General features: G+C 36.7%; 1 long non-coding RNA gene across 2 annotated transcripts in view; it reads left to right on the forward strand.

The window, feature by feature from the left end:
- LOC129546150 (uncharacterized) overlaps nt 1–12,561 on the forward strand; it is a 62,045-nt gene extending 49,484 nt beyond the window's left edge. Inside the window, exons 2-4 of one of the 2 annotated variants that reach the window (XR_008683874.1) lie at nt 4,077–4,164; nt 11,630–11,740; nt 12,203–12,561. This is a non-coding gene — a long non-coding RNA (uncharacterized LOC129546150). Of the gene's footprint in view, nt 1–4,076; nt 4,165–11,629 lie in introns of both variants that reach the window. The other variant, XR_016037405.1, reaches the window with a different exon arrangement.
- Nucleotides 12,562–16,967: the final 4,406 nt, after the last annotated feature.

Below are 16,967 nucleotides of genomic sequence, written 5' to 3' on the forward strand. Positions count from 1 at the left end.
GTCGCTGTCGTGTCCGACTCTGCAACCCGGTGGACTGTAGCCTACTAGGCTTCTCCATCCATGAGATTCTCCAGGCAAGAGTATTGGAGTGGGTTACCTTTCCCTTCTCCAGGGTATCTTCCCCACTCATGGATCAAATCCCAGGTCTCCTGCATTACAGGCAGACGCTTTACCCTCTGAGCCACCAGAGAAACCAGAAAATGCAAACTGCTTTTCAGAGTAGCTATACAATGAGTCAGTCAGCTTTAAAAAGCATACATGTATTCACATGGAAAAAATGTCTCTGTGGCATTAGGATGAGGTTCAAGTCAAACCTTTGAGAACTCTCTTCTTCCCTCCTTCTCCTTTCCCACCTCCCTTTCACTTTCTGTCTTCCTTTTCCCTTCGCTCCCTTCTAGTTTTTTCCTTCCTTCCTTTCTCCCTCCTGCCTCCCCACATCCCCTCCTTTCTTCCCTCCTTTTTCTCCTTTCTTCCTTATGTGTGAATGGAATTGTGATAGAAGGAATGCCTTTGTGAACCTAATCTGAGAACAAGAAAGAAAGTATTACAGCTTTGTAGGTTCTTTAAAAGCACTGAAACTTAGTTTTATTAATTTTCAGTTCAGTTCAGTTCAGTTCAGTTGCTCAGTCATGTCCGACTCTCCGCGACCCCATGAATTACAGCACGCCAGGCCTTCCTGTCACAGGCTTTAAATACATAATTCATATCAAGGACCTAGAAAATGCAGAATAATCTTTTAGGTAAATTTTTTCCTAGTGATTGTGACAAGCTAAATGCCAAAAATAATAGTCACTTAAGCATTAAAAAAAATCACAAGACAGAAAGTTCTGTTGTCACTGTGAATAGCAGTCTACTTTCTAAAAGAAAAAAGTAATATCTTAGGTTATTATGTAGTTATGGCTTCCCTGGTGGCTCGGATGGTAAAGAGTCTGCCTACAATGCGGGGGACCCAGGTTCGATCCCTGGGTTGGAAAGCTCCCCTTTACAAGGGAATGGCTACCCACTGTGGTATTCTTGCCTGGAGAATTCCATGGAAGGAGCAGCCTGATGCACTACAGTTCATAGTGTTGCAAAGATTGACTTTCACTTCACTTCATTATGTAGTTGAGAGCAAAGCATATTTGGTATCATTGCATTCAACCAAAAGATTTGAATTCTAGGTTACTGTATAACTATAGGAAAAAGTCTGAACAAAACAAGTACATAAAATTATGTTCTACAGAAAGCTTGTAGCTTTTGTACATACTAGACATTTTTGCATACTATAAAAATGATTTTAGTATATAACTTACTAAAAATGATTAAGTTGGCTTAGTTGTTGTGGAACTTGGTTGTTGATATTTGAAAAATCAATTGTTAAAAGACAAAGGAAAAGTTACATTGACCAGGAGAGTAATAATAATCTCATGTAATTCACTATAAAAGCAAATATAATTGCAATGGATAACAGATAAAAATAGATTAAAAATCATTTAGAATCTCAAATTTTTACATTTGTAGAATCATAGAGTTGAAGGAAGATTTACGATTCCAGAAATGTATTCCAGAAATACGTGTGTGTGTGTGTGTGTGTGTGCGCGCACACGTGTGCTTTGTTGCTCAGTCGTGTCTGACTATTTGCAACACCACGAACTGTAGCCCGCTAGACTCCTCTGTCCAAGGGATGCTTCAGGCAAGAATACCCAGGTCGGGTACCATGCCCTCCTCCAGGGGATCTGCCAGACCCAGAGATCAAACCCATGTGTCTACATCTCCTGCATTGGCAGGCAGGTTCTTACCACTAGCACCACCTGGGAAACCTATATATATATTGACCCCATAAAACTGTATAGTCTTAGATTTTCAATATGAAAACTAAGGAATGTAGAATTACTTATCATACTAAAGCTAGTCCTTTGAAATGACTATATCTACCATACTCGAAAAATCTTGTTATAAGATTTTATAACAAACCTATGTCGGTTAATAAATGGATTGTCAAGCTCCTACCATAAAAGATGATGTAAGAAAAAAATGTTGCCCAACTGACCTGATCAATTTCTGTGAAAGAGATCGAAAGAATATTGATGTGGGTCAGACAGTGGATTGTCCTGAATTTAAACTACACCATTTTATTAGATAAACTCTGACAGCTTGGGAGATAAAGTTCAGGTCACACTGGCATTATTGTCTTAACAGTGAGATAAAGCAGAGTAAGATGAAATGTAATAAAATGAAATAAAATAAAATGAAATGATCACCCTTATGGTGTTCTTTGAATGAAGTGAACAATGACTTAGATAAAGATATGTGAATAATTCTATTGTAGATGATGGAATTAAAGATCATTTTATGGGTAAGAAATCATATTTGGTGTGTTTTTCTCAACTTCTTAAACCTTCCAGACTTCAAATGGACAAGTTCATAATAAAGTAATAAGAAAAAAGCTAGTTAAATAAGTTGCCTCAGAAATCCTCATAGAATATTTCTATATATGGAATAGTTAAAATGTATTACTAGTACAATACCAATAGAAAAGGAATATTTCCACAGAGATTGAAACTGTCCCTACCCTGACTTCTAAGGCCCACTTGCCATCAGTCAGTCACCTTTAAAGAGTGGCCTGTAAAAGGATGTTTAGGGTATCAGGATAGATCCCAGAAGGTTAAAGATGAAGAATAAACCACTGAAATCTTAAGAAAAGGAAATGGTCCATTAAAAAATTCCATTAATACTATGAACTATATTGATTTCTTGTCATTTTTATAAGCATAAGTGCAGAAAGATGCTTATTATTATGTATTTGTAGAGCTAAATATAGCATGTCAGATATAGGGCCACAATATATGCATTTATATCCTGAGGTATGCAGATATCTTATTAGAAGAAAACATGATCATAAGATTCACTTTTTCTTTGCTCTTCAGAATTATACAAAAGCAAATGTATTCTACTTTATAGAATTACAGTAAAAGTTGGAAACATAGGAAAATACATATAGCGCACTGGAAGAAATAAAGAAGGATTTTAGAAGAAATAGATATAAATGCCTGCCCAATTTCAAGTGTCTAAAAAAGTTGCCTTGTATCTTAGTGCATTTTGACTATTTAAGGGGAGACAAAGGAATGAGAAGTCCTAGAATTCAGTAAAAAGACTGACATCTCTAAGCAGAAGAAAATAGTATATATTTTTCAATTGCTTTAGTTACACATTGACATAATTGATATTTCTAAAATGTAGGAACTGGTTTTAGAAATACAAACAAATGTTTATGTATCCATACAAAACAGCAGAAGAGAATCCTTCAGTTCAGTTCAGTTCAGTCGCTCAGTCGTGTCCGACTCTTTGTGACCCCATGAATCACAGCACGCCAGGCCTCCCTGTCCATCACCAACTCCCGGAGTTCACTCAAACTCACGTCCACAGAGTAGGTGATGCCATCCAGCCATCTCATTCTCTGCTGTCCCCTTCTCCTCCCGCCCCAAATCCTTCCAGCATCAGAGTCTTTTCCAGTGAGTCAACTCGTCTCATGAGGTGGCCAAAGTATTGGAGCTTCAGCTTTAGCATCAGTCCTTCCAATGAACACCCTGGATTGATCTCCTTTAGAATGGACTGGTTGGATCTCCTTGCAGTCCAAGGGACTCTCAAGAGTCTTCTCCAGAACCACAGTTCAAAAGCATCAATTCTTTGGCAATCAGCCTTCTTCACAGTCCAACTCTCACATCCATACAGGACCACTGGGAAAGCCATAACCTTGACTAGACGGACATTTGTTGGCAAAGTAATGTCTCTGCTTTTTAATATGCTATCTAAGTTGGTCATAACTTTCCTTCCAAGGAGTAAGCGTCTTTTAATTTCATGGCTGCAATCAGCATCCACAGAGAATCCTTGGTTAAAACTAAATAGCTGCACAGTAGAACTATTCTGAATTTACTTTTCAAATAGTAAGTCAACTAATGTGTATCTGAGCTTAAATTCTAATTTCTTCATTTTTAGTGACAGTATCTCTACACTACCTATCATATGCTAACATAAATTGAACACAGTTGACAGATAAAAGCTGATATTATTCTATCTTGAATTTTGTATTTTGCCAGTCAAAATTCAGAAGATTCTTTCTGCTTGGAAAGTCCAAGATGTGTTGCCTATGAAATCGTTCATGTTTGTGTTATGTAAACTGAGCAGGTAGGTTTTCTTTTCATAAAACGAATCCTTTTCCAGAGATGAAAGAGGCTGAAGATAATGTATCCCATAATATATTTAGGTGATGTTAAGGAGGCAGCTATATTCCACCCACAGCTGTTGTCCCACACTGAAATTAGTTGCTTCAGATTTTTGTTAAATAATTCCATACTTGAGAAGACTTTAGGAAATTGGATGTTAGAGGGACCAGCCAGCATCGTTCAGTTAAGTGGTCCTTGAACAGAAAAGTGCTTTCCTTTGAATGTGGGGGAAAAAGAGTTTGATCACATTTAAGCTAATCTATCATTTATCATATCCAGTGGGTAAGATAGTTAATGACTATATTGATTTTTTTTGTGTGTGCTTAGTTTTAAACACAACATTTAACCTATGTGAAACTGAATATGGGTTTTTTTTTCTATTTGCTATTGATGCTTTTAATTATTTTTATCTCTGTATGCATTGATTTCAAAAGTGAATTTTAAAAGGGCTTTAGGTAGTGTCATGTTCTTAAACTGTATTTTAATTTTCTGATTAAAAAAAAACTTTAGATATTTTTCATATCTGTAGTTATTTTCAGAGCTCCCTTTGCTTTCACTAGGAAGAAAAAAAGCATTTAACTTTGACAACAATGTTGATCACAGACCTTTCAGAAAGAGCTTTTTTTCCTGGTTTCTCTTGCTCTTGAACATCTGCCTCTGTCACATCCCCAGTGTCCATTTATGCAGGTCGTCATAATTATTCTTTAATTCCTACATTTTCTTTGAGAGTCATATGAGTCATTTCTAGAAAGCTGTCTTTACAAAAAGACAAGGAAAGGAACAGAAACATAATAGAGATACAGAAACTCTGAATGTGGTTAAATAGCATCACAAAGGGATGGGAATTCACTGTTAAAACAAATAGCTTTAAAACACACACACACAAAAAAGCAGCATCTAGATATAAGCAGGGCAAGGTCTAAAATAGCATGACATGAGAAGAAGAAAACAAAATAAAATGACTTAGGCATTATATGAGAGGTACACAAAGCTGTTCTTCCCTCCCATGGCTTATATCATTGCCTTATATTCATTTCATTGGCTTATATTCATTTCACTTACATATAAGCATATATAAGCAATATGTATATATGTATATATATATATACACGAATACACAGTCTAATACATTGATACTATTATCTTTTTGAATAGACTATCATGTTTGATCTATTAATAATAAGAAAAATACAGTTTTTTATTTTTACTTATTCCTTCTTTTGTGCTCTCACTTTCTTTGTATAGACCAGAGTTTCTGATCTATATAATTTTCCTTCTCTCTGAACAACTTCTTTTAATATTTCTTGCAAGGCAGATCTATTGGCATTATATGTCTTCAACTTTTATTTGTCTGAGAAAGTTTTTATTATTTCTCTTTCACTTTTGAAAAATAATTTTTAGGGTATAGGAATCTAGATTGTTGCATTTTCCTCTCAGCACTTTAAATATTTCATTCTACTGTCTTCTTCCCTTTGTGGTTTCCAAGAGAAATCAGGTATAATTCTTATCTTTGCCCTTCTTTAGTAAGGTAATCTCTTTTTCCCTTTTTCTTCTTTCAATAATTATTTTTTTTGTTTCTCTTTAAATTTCTATAGTTTGAATATAATATGCCTAGGTGTAGTTTTTTGGCATTTATCCTGTTTGGTGTTCTCTGAGCCCCCTGGATTTGTGTTACGATTCTGACATTAATTTGGAGAAATTCTTAGTCATTATTGTTTCAAATATTGTTTTTGTTCCTTTATCTTTTTATCTTTGTGGTATTCCCATTATGCATATGTTACACCTTTGGTAATTGTCCCAGATTTCTTGGCTAGTTTGTTATTTTTTAAGTAATTTTCTCTTTATTTTCAGTTTTACACTATCATACACTCAAGCCTAGAGATTTATTCCTCAGTCATAGCCAGTTCACTGATGAGCATTCTTCATTCTGTTAACAGTGTATTGGGTCTCTAGCATTTCTTTCTGATTCTTAGAATTTGCATCTCTCTGATTACATTACCCATCTGTTCTTGAAAGCTGTCTATTTCATCCATTAGAACCCTAGCATATTAATTGTAGTTGTTTTAAATTCCCAATCTGACAATTCCAACATCCCTGCCATATCTGATTCTGGTTTTGATGCTCATTCAGTCTCTTCAGACAGTATTTTTTTTTAAATCATTTCATGTGCCTGGTAAATTGTTGCTAAAACCAGATATGATATACTAAGTGAAAGGAACTCAAGTGATTAGATGTTCAGTAATGTGGTGGTGAGGTGTGGGGGAGGGGAAGCATTATGCAGTCCTATGATTGATTAGTCTTAGTCTTTTGGTAAGCTGTCCCCTACCATGAACTTTGCCAGCACTTCTCAGTTTTTCTCCCTGCTTGGGTGGGACAGGAAGGCTGGAAAGGGCTGGGGTTGGGTGTTTCCCTTCTCCCAGGTCTGTTAGGCTCTGATGAAATTTCAGCAGGTTAGTCATTAGAGAAATAATCTACTTTGACTGCAGGCCATGTTAAAAAGAACAGTGTGCTCCAGCTTCTTTCAAAATGGTCTTTTCCTCCTGTTCCTGCTGGAAACTTGAAAGGACTTTTATATGATCTTTACTGTAGGAACCTGTTCAAGCTCCTCGTGGCAAATCTCATAATACTGTGGAGTACCCCCTATGACTGGGTCTCCCTGGAGATTTTAACTCTCAGACTTGTCCACATTGAGTCAGCATCAGTTCATCAGTTACAGTTCAAGTTTCCTTCTCTGACACTGGTTTTTGAAGAGGAACCAGTGGGTTGTGCTGGTGGGTTTCTGCTCTGTTGTGATGGTCTGTACCTGCCTACTTGTCTCCCCAATTTGGGGGGAGGGGGCAGAGGTTTACCTTGTGACCTCAATTTTCTGATAGAGCAAAGAAAAGTTGTTGACTTTTCAACATCATACACAGTGAATATGAAGCAACACTTGATCTACACATGCAGTTTGAGTTTTGCAGGCAAGCTTATATGTTGGATTGCTTTCAGTTCCCAGGTGGTGCAGTGGTAAAGAATCCACCAGCAATGCAGGAGAGGCAAGAGATGCAGGTTTGACCCCTGGGGTAAGAAGATCCCCTGGAAGAGGAAATGCGAGCCGCTCGAGTATTCTTGCCTAGGCATTCTCATAGACAGACAAGCCTGGTGGGCTACAGTCTATTCAGTCACAAAGAGTCAGACATGACTGAGCATCTGAGCACAAACACATAAATGCCAGTAGTAATATTTCAAAGCCAATATTATGGTAGGAAAAATTTATTGGAGTATTCTGACATTCAACATTCAAGAAGTAGTGACTGTAAGTTATAAAATTTAATATTTATCTTTAGTTACAAAGGGTATTCTTAGATAATTCAAAGATACAAACACAAGTTAAAATCTAAAAAAATTCTAAGACGAAAAGAACTTAAAGAGCAGCTGCTGCTGCTGCTAAGTCGCTTCAGTCGTGTCCTACTCTGTGCGACCCCATAGACAGCAGCCCACCAGGCTCTTGCGTCCCTGGGATTCTCCAGGCAAGAATACTGGAGTGGGTTGCCATTTCCTTCTCCAACGCATGCATGCATGCTAAGTCGCTTTAGTCGTGGCTGACTCTATGCGACCCTATGGACAGCAGCCCACCAGGCTCCTCTGTCCACAGGATTCTCTAGGCGAGAATCTATAAACAATTCACTTATATTTCAAAGAGAACTACAGATTCACATATAAATATCTGCTCTATGTACTTTGATACTTAATTGATCTCTCAAGTTTACCATATCCAAAAAAATTCTTGATTTCCATGCCTATCATCAATACATGTACATGGGAAATCTCCCTAAGGAATAACATCTATCTCATTTTGCAAGCCAAAAACTTAAAGTCATTCTTGTGTCCCCAATCACCCCCCCGATTTCTGCATTCACATATCCATCTATTTGGTAAGTATGTTGGTTAAATCACCAAATGCATCTCTCCTTCTCTTCGTGCCTACTGCCACTACACTCCCCAAGTTCCTGCATCTCTCACCTGAACCAGTGTAATAGCCTCGCAACTACTCACCCTGCTCCTTGCTGGTCTTCCTTCATAATCTAGTCTCCAAAGAGCCACCAGAGTCATTGGTTAAAAATAAAATCAGACTTTGATTTCCACTTAGAACTTTGAATGACTTTCTATTCTATTTAGAATAAAGCAAAACTCCTTTAACACAGCTTGTACCACTCTTAACATCTTTGTCTTAAGCCACAATTTGCACATGCATTTCCTTTGCTCACGTTGACCTTTCTTTTTTTTTCACGTTTATAATATTTGTTTTTTTTTGCAGTCACATTTATTTTTTATTTTATTTTTTACTTTACATTATTGTATTGGTTTTGCCATACGTTGACATGAATCTGCACTGTTTATAATAGCCAGGACATGGAAGCAACCTAGATGTCCATCTGCAGAAGAATGGATAAGAAAGCTGTGGTACATATACACAATGGAGTATTACTCAGCAATTAAAAAGAATACATTTGAATCAGTTCTAATGAGGTGGATGAAACTGGAGCCTATTATACAGAGTGAAGTAAGCCATAAAGAAAAACACCAATACAGTAAACTAACGCATATATAGAGTCGGACATGACTGACGTGACTTAGCAGCAGCAGCAACGCATATATATAGAATTTAGAAAGATGATAATGATAACTCTGTATACGAGACAGCAAAAGAGACACAGATGTATAGAACAGTCTTTTGGACTCTGTAGGAGAGGGCAAGGGTGGGATGATTTGGGAGAAGAGCATTGAAACATGTATATTATCACGTTGACCTTTCTTTTCAAACAATAGGTCAAGTTCATTCTTGCTTCTACACATAGCAGTTTTCTATGTCTGGAAATTCAGTATTCTGCTGCTCTGGTCCCAGCTTATCTTAGGTCTCAGTTCAAATGCAGTGCCACAAAATGCTCTTCTCTGATACCTTTTTTTAGCCCTAATTAATGACAATAGCTTTGGCTGGCCCTAATGCAACTTTACCCATATCTTTCTGTTTTTTTTTTTTTTAAGTATTTCCATAACCTGAATTTGTCTTGTATATTTATTTGAATACATATTAAGGATTTTTTCACTCCATTGGGTCATAAACTTCATGAGAACATGGACTGTATATCTCATCTGAAAAACAAAAAAATTCTATCACCTAGAGCAGTGTTTAAAGTATGTTCAATAGATGCTCAGTAAGTGACATATTACTATATTACTTGTGAAATGAAGAAATAAATAGCACGGACAAATCTTGAAATGGAAACACTGTGGAAAATTATGTCCAAGGTGAATTTTCATATAATAAAGATTCCACCTTCCAGTATACATAGGAATGAATTAATAGCTGCTGCTGCTGCTAAGTCGTGTCAGTCCTGTCCGACACTATACGACCCAATAGATGGCAGCCCACCAGGCTCCACCATCCCTGGGATTCTCCAGGCAAGAATATTGGAGTGGGTTGCCATTTCCTTCTCCAATGCATGAAAGTGAAAACTGAAGTCGCTCAGTCATGTCCGACTCTTCGCGACCCCGTGGACTACAGGCTACCAGGCCCTCTGTCCATGGAATTTTCCAGGCAAGAGTACTGGAGTGGGTGGCCATTGCCTTCTCCAATGAATTAATAGGAAGGACTCCAAAGAGAAGCTACAAAGAAAATTTTTAATGGGACTAGCAGTGTATATATGCAAAATTCCTAAAACTTCTTATATCTCAGAAAATAAATCTCATTCCAAGGACAAATTTGAAGCCTACTTGAGAGTGATAGGGAAAGTAAAAGAAATAGATTTCCACTTTCTTCAACACGATTTTCCTCAGTTTTCAAACCAACAGTTTAGCATGGTCAAACATGATTAGTGTTTTTGACTATCAATTCTTAAATTTACAAACAATTTTTTATTTTCTTTAGACTCCTTGGTTTAATGAATGGTTTTGGGTACTCTTAGTTTTCTTTTTTTAAAATCCTAATTTTGTCACTTAATAGCTGTGCTATTTTAGTCAAATAACCTCTCTGGGCCTCAGTTTCCTCTGTAAAATGGGAATAATATTGACACCTAATTCACAGAAAGTTTGTGCAGATTAAGCTAGTATGTATTAGTGCAAAGAAAATGGTATAAAGGTCATATAGGTGTTTGTTTTTGTTTAGTTCATTGTTTATATCTCTTTCTGTTTGAGCAATAAGATTCTTATTATTCCATGATACCTCTAGGAACTCATGCATAAAGAAGCTTTATTAGATTTAGTGAGAAGGGAAGAAGAAAAGAAAAACAACAATTTTTAGGATGCAGTAGAGGTGGCTGTGTTCCAAATAACTTTCTCTGGAATCCAGAGGTCAATTTGCTGAGGCAAGCTGCAGATGGATAGATAAACTGTGATTTCCGCATCTTTCTCCAAGTGGTAATTGTGAGCCTTACAGCCAAGGGCCTCTTTTAATGAATAAAAGGGAATGAAAAGATCACCATTTTTCTTACATGGTAATTTTGGAGCATTGCTTTTTGAAAATGTCAGGACCCTAAACAAGTTGAAGAAACCTCTAGGATGCAGATCTTAAAATCAGGCAGTGATTTAAATGGAGCCTCCACCATCATTCAGGACACTGTCGCCATGACTAGCCTGGGGCCTCGGGGAACAGAAGCTAAGAGCTGCTGGGCAGTGCACAGCGGTCCTCCAACCTCTGGGGAGGATACCGCTGTTCTCCGGGGTTAGCACAAAGATGTGCCTGTTTCTCTAAAGAATATATTTTAAAGAGGAAGAAAGTAGCTCAAACAGAAAGAAAGAAAAAAAAAAACAAACAAACCAACAACCGCACATCCTTCCCTAAAACACTCTAAAGAAAAACAAGGAGTCCTTTGATTCTTGTATAATTATCTAAAAAAAGATAAAGGGGGAAAATATATGTGTTGTTAGATAATTTGAAGTATAGATGCTTTGGGGAGGTCATACTGATTTTTTTCTTTAACATTTCAACTTTTTTCTCTACTATTCCCACTTTCCAATTCCTTTTACATGTCCCTTTTTGTCTACTATTAATATACGGAAATGATACAACTGAAATCAACTTGGAAGATCACTCCCAGAGGTTTTCTTAACCTGAAATCTCAGTTTTTAAAAAAATTTCCTTCAGCATACATCTTGGTCTAGCATATCTCTTTTTGATGTAAATATTTTGACTGGTTTATTTTCATTACTATCCTTGATGCCTTCTAACTAAAATGAAATACAAAATTTATAAGATATATTAGTCACTGTGCTAAGCAATATAGTAAATAAGACTTGAATAAAATGGGGTCCCAAATATTTAGGAACTCACAACCTCATAATTTTCTTTAAAGTTTCAAATAGTCTATAATGGCAAAACACAATGTAAACAAAGTCAGAGCTTCCAAAAATAAAGAATTCAATCTCAAACTTTTTTTTTTCTATTATAGGAGGAAATAGGTGAATGAGAAGGAAACTGAGAAAAGCAAAAATGAAGAAAAAAGGTGGAGAACAACGGGAACAAAGGCGAAAAATCATGTTTATAATACCTGCATTGTGTAGTAGCTATTCATTCATTTAAGATATTTAGACAATCATGTAATAAAGGCTGCATTTATTGTAGGGAAGATGTAGTGAGGAAACAGATGTTTTCTGAATGTATTTAATCTGAGATCTGAAGAATGAGAGATGACTATCTGAATATTTCAACAGAAGACACAGTATGTACAAAGGTCCTGAGGTGGAAAAGCCTTAGATGTTTTCAAGGATATAATTTTTTTTTTTTTTTAAAGCAGCACGTTTTAAAAAGTAAGTAAAGGTCAAGTCTGGCAAGGGCCAGGCAATGTAGCTTCATGTAGACTTCTGTAAAAGCTTGTCATCTAAGTGCACCAGAGGGTGTTTGGGAGAATATATTCCAATTTATGTTTTAAAAATACTAGCCTGTCATGTGGAGGATAAATGTATGTGTTTTGGGAGTGGGTGGATGGTGGCAGTGATGACATTTTGCAACCCATATCTTACAGATTTGGAAACCAAAGTTCAGGAAAAAGAATAATTCAAGTCCAAGATTTCTTCACTGTAGAATCACATGGCATCAAGTATTAAGAGTAATGCTCCATCCCTTTTCCCTAACTATATGAGGGAGCAGGTGGCTGGATCTTCATCACTAAAATTTCAACAACAGCAACCATAAGAATAGCAAATAAAATTATTTGCTATTTCAGTAAGTTTTAAGTTCTTAAAATATTATAGTTAAAGGAATCTTCCCATAATTGCTGGAGAAAAGTTAACACCCAAGAATGCACAGATAATAATAACTGGTCAAGCTTTGATTTCAACTTCTGTTCTTAGAATCCCCATCTTACATTCTTAACCAAGATTAAGGAAGGGAGACCCCTATGTGATTTAATGTGTTGGTCTAAAGGCTTATTACAGGAAATGGTAAAAAGAATAACAATTTGACAAATAAAAAAAAATTGAGTTCCTCCTCTAGAAATCTGCTTGTCTGCTTTATAGAATTATGTATTTTTCCTACAGCTCTTTGCATGTTCATTTATTTGAATGAATATATATTATATATTATTTATATGGGCTATAAATAATTTATAAATATACTGAACTAAGTTTTAACTTATTTATATAACATATGTTGTCCTTAAAGATATTCTATGTGGTATGCATGGCAATTGCTTCTTTGTCCACTTTACTTCTTAACGAAATAGTCTCATTGAGCTAGGTGACACATTCATGGACATAATCAAACACTTGCTCCTGAGTGAGGCTGGATCTAAAAACCCACCTGAAGTCACATCCATGAGTCATTATTTTAGCACCTGCACAGCACTATCATCACTTAAAAAATTATCTTGATTTTAATAGCTCCTTTTTCTGTTTCCTTCATTAAGATTTAAGGTCAATGAAATGCAAGACTAATTATTTCGTTCCTCAGCACCTCAAATTTGTTGGACACATAAAAGGCTTAGAGTAAACATGTATTAATAAAAAAGAAAAAGAAAAAAAAGGGTAAACCTTCATTGGACTGAAACTCTTTAGAATCGTTAATGCTCATTCTATCACATTGTACCATCATCTCAGATCATGATCATTTGAGATCCTCTAAGGTCACTGATAAATGAAATGGCACTTTGCATTTCAAAAGCAATTTCAGATAGACACATTTTTTATTTCAAATTGACCACAGTTACACATCGTGGCAACAGAAGTTTTGTGTTTGTTTTTTTTTTCCTTTGTTTTTCCAAGTTGCGTTTCACATGAGGGAGATGAGATCAGTCAACAAAGTCACTTGAGACTGATCAAAGCATAAAGTATTGCATAAAACAACTCACATTTAACCTTTGCAAATGAATAAGTAAAGGGAAATTCATGAATTCTTAAAATATTGTCCCTTGATGCAGATATCAGCCTCTTTCTGGTTTAGCATTAATTCACATGAGCATCTTTTCCATAGGCAGTTTTTTTTTCCTGAGCAACTGATATTGCCATTGAATTTTGTGGGAAAAAAAGGACAATTTTAAAATAACATGCTGTTTATGAATCCTGTAACTAGGAGGAATATTTGGAAAATAAATTCTATTTTAGTTTTTCAAAAGTAAGCTTTTAAAATTCAATGCCTTGAACATGTATGTTCAGGCTGAAAACTGTTTGAACTATCACAAGTTATGTTTGCCATTAGTTTATTTAGCACAAAAGTATGGAAGAAGAATAAACTAGTACTCATCTCCCATTTTTTAAATACTGTTCTGCATTTTCTGTTGTTGAATTCTGGGACAGCTGCTCCAAAGGCAAGGGTGAAAATAGACTTAAGTACATCTTTGCTTGGGTATACACATGAGTGCCTCTCAAAGGACACATTGACTTCCAGTGCCAATGATACATGTGGTTCACAAACAAGGACAGGACTCCAACCACATCTTAAACCCTGAGGAGCAGTAGGTCAAAGTGCACAAAGCACAAGGCAGATTTAGAAAGACCATATTTTTTTCCAATTTGCTTTCTTGCAAGTCACATTCTATGAAGAAATGAAAATAGGACATCTGTTGTAGAAAGAAGGATAAGCAACCTGTATAAAAGTTAATACAGGTATGTGGGGAATAAGTAATCACTTCTGTATTAAATTACATTTATTTCTTTGAATGAAAACAAATCAAATACTAAAATATTTAAAGTCAAGTATATTAGTATTTGCAAAGGAGAATTTTTTCCATGGATAAAAAAGAAAGTTTTTGCCTAAAATTACTTAGTAGATCAAATATCTTCTTCACATATGACAAGAATATATCTGGAACTGAAATTTTGTCTTTCCCAAGTATTAGCAAAGTTAGGAAAGGCCAATCTCTGTTCTCTTCCATGGTTGAGTATGTTGCACTCTGTGCCAGGAGCTACGACTAGCATTTTCCATGCTATTGTTTTCAGTTCAGTTCAGTTCAGTCGCTCAGTCGTGTCCGACTCTCCGCGACCCCATGAATCACAGCACGCCAGGCCTCCCTGTCCATCACCAACTCCCGGAGTACACTCAAACTCATGTCCACAGAGTCGGTGATGCCATCCAGCCATCTCATTCTCGGTCGTCCCCTTCTCCTCCCGCCCCCAAACTTTCCCAGCATCAGAGTCTTTTCCAGTGAGTCAACTCGTCTCATGAGGTGGCCAAAGTATTGGAGTTTCAGCTTTAGCATCAGTCCCTCCAATGAACATCCAGGATTGATCTCCTTTAGAATGGACTGGTTGGATCTCCTTGCAGTATAAGGGACTCTCAAGAGTCTTCTCCAACACCACAGTTCAAAAGCATCGATTCTTCGGCGATCAGCTTTCTTCACAGTCCAACTCTCACATCCATACATGACCACGGGAAAAACCATTGCCTTGACTAGACGGACCTTGGTCGGCAAAGTAATGTCTCTGCTTTTTAATATACTATCAAGGTTGGTCATAACTTTCCTTCCAAGGAGCAAGCGTCTTTTAATTTCATGGCTGCAATCAGCATCTGCAGTGATTTTGGAGCCCAAGAAAACAAAGTCTGACACTGTTTCCACTGTTTTTCCATCTATTTCCCATGAAGTGATGGGACCAGATGCCATGATCTTATTTACTTCTAAAAAGTAGATATGGATGTTACTCTCAATTTATAAGTGAAGAATCAGAGGCTTCAGGAAGTTGAAAAACTGTCAAGTTTGCACAGCTAGAGAGCGGCAGAGACAGAATTTGAGCTGGAGTCCCAGGTTGTAGACAAACTGCCTCCTGTCAATGCCTGTGAGTCAAGCCTTCACCGTTTCCAAACTTGACTCATACCACAACCTACCACTCACCATGCTTCTAGAATTAACAAGTGCACACAGAATAATTCAATGCCTAATTTACAATCCTCCACGTCCTCAGAACGAATTTTCAGTTTCTCAGCCAGGTAGGAGCCTGGTGGGCTACAGTCCATGGGGTCGCATAGAGCTGACATGACTGAAGTGACAGCCTGTACACGTGCATGAAAGGCCACAGGCAGCTTTTCTAGATGGTCATGCATGCTAAGTCACTTCAGTCATGTCTGACTTTTTGAGACCTGTGGATTGTAGCCCTCCAGGCAACTCTGTCCATGGAGCTTTCTGGCAAGTGGAGTGGATTGCCATTTCCTTCTCCAGGGGTTCTTTCCAATCCAAGGATCAAATCCAAGTCTCTACGTCTACTGGGTTTGGAAGGCAAGTTCTTTACCACTAGGGCTACCTAGTCACTAACTCCTAAACACCCTTCATTCAGGCATAACTACTCATCATTCTTCAGTAAACCACAGACACCCTTACCCCTTTGCCCCTGTGGTTCATACTCCACATAACATGCCTTTCAGTCTATGTTTTGGATGGTAATATGTTCAACCTGCCTATCTCTGCTTTACTACTTCCATTTCTAACCCCCTCATAGAATGATTTGTTCTTTTTTATTGTCAATTCAAAACAGGCTACCTCTACAGCTATTCTAAAAATAATGCACTGGATAATAAGCTCTAGGTAATGTACATATCCATTGACTATGAAGTAAACTTTTCAAGTATAGAAAGCCTTTTATTCTGATACTTCTGAACACTGGGAGTTGGTGATGGACAGGGAGGCCTGGCATGCTGTGATTCATGGGGTCGCGGAGAGTCGGACACGACTGAGCGACTGAACTGAACTGAACTGAACCTAATAAATGACAAATAAGCATTTATTGATTATATGAAATAAAAGTAAATTCTGAGTATATAATAATAAAGAAAAATACTCATTTTTGGCACACTTTTCAAATTGTGTAGTTTAGTTCCTTATGTGGCAGTTATTCAGTTTGGTTATGGGGTAAACAATTCATCTATCAAATCAGAACATATTTTCTAGTTGCCTCTTGAGCAATACTTTATGTGGGATGGTCTGGACAAAGATATGATTGAAAAACATAAGGAAAGGATGGAAATCAAGAAGAAATAATATTAAAAATTGCAGTTTAAAAATTTCATAATTGCATAAATGATTTCCATATTTAAGTTGTAAAATATAGTCAAGTGCGTAATTACATGACTTTCTTGATTAAACAAGGAAACTAAACAATTTGGATTGCTGAGAACTATGTTGATTAGGATACCCACAGATTCCCTTACTTTCTAAGCTTCTTATAATTATAAAGTTCTAAGAGCACCATAATATCTGCTGAGAGCCAGAAAGTATTAACTGGTTATGGACATGTTCAAAGGGCATGCTTCAGTCTTCATTTTAGGCTGGGGATTCAGTCTCTTGGGGAAATGCAGCAAACTGC

The sequence above is a fragment of the Moschus berezovskii genome, chromosome 1 (assembly GCF_049115385.1).
Source record: "Moschus berezovskii isolate FMDL1 chromosome 1, NW_MosBer_1.0, whole genome shotgun sequence".
Lineage (NCBI taxonomy): Eukaryota > Metazoa > Chordata > Mammalia > Artiodactyla > Moschidae > Moschus > Moschus berezovskii.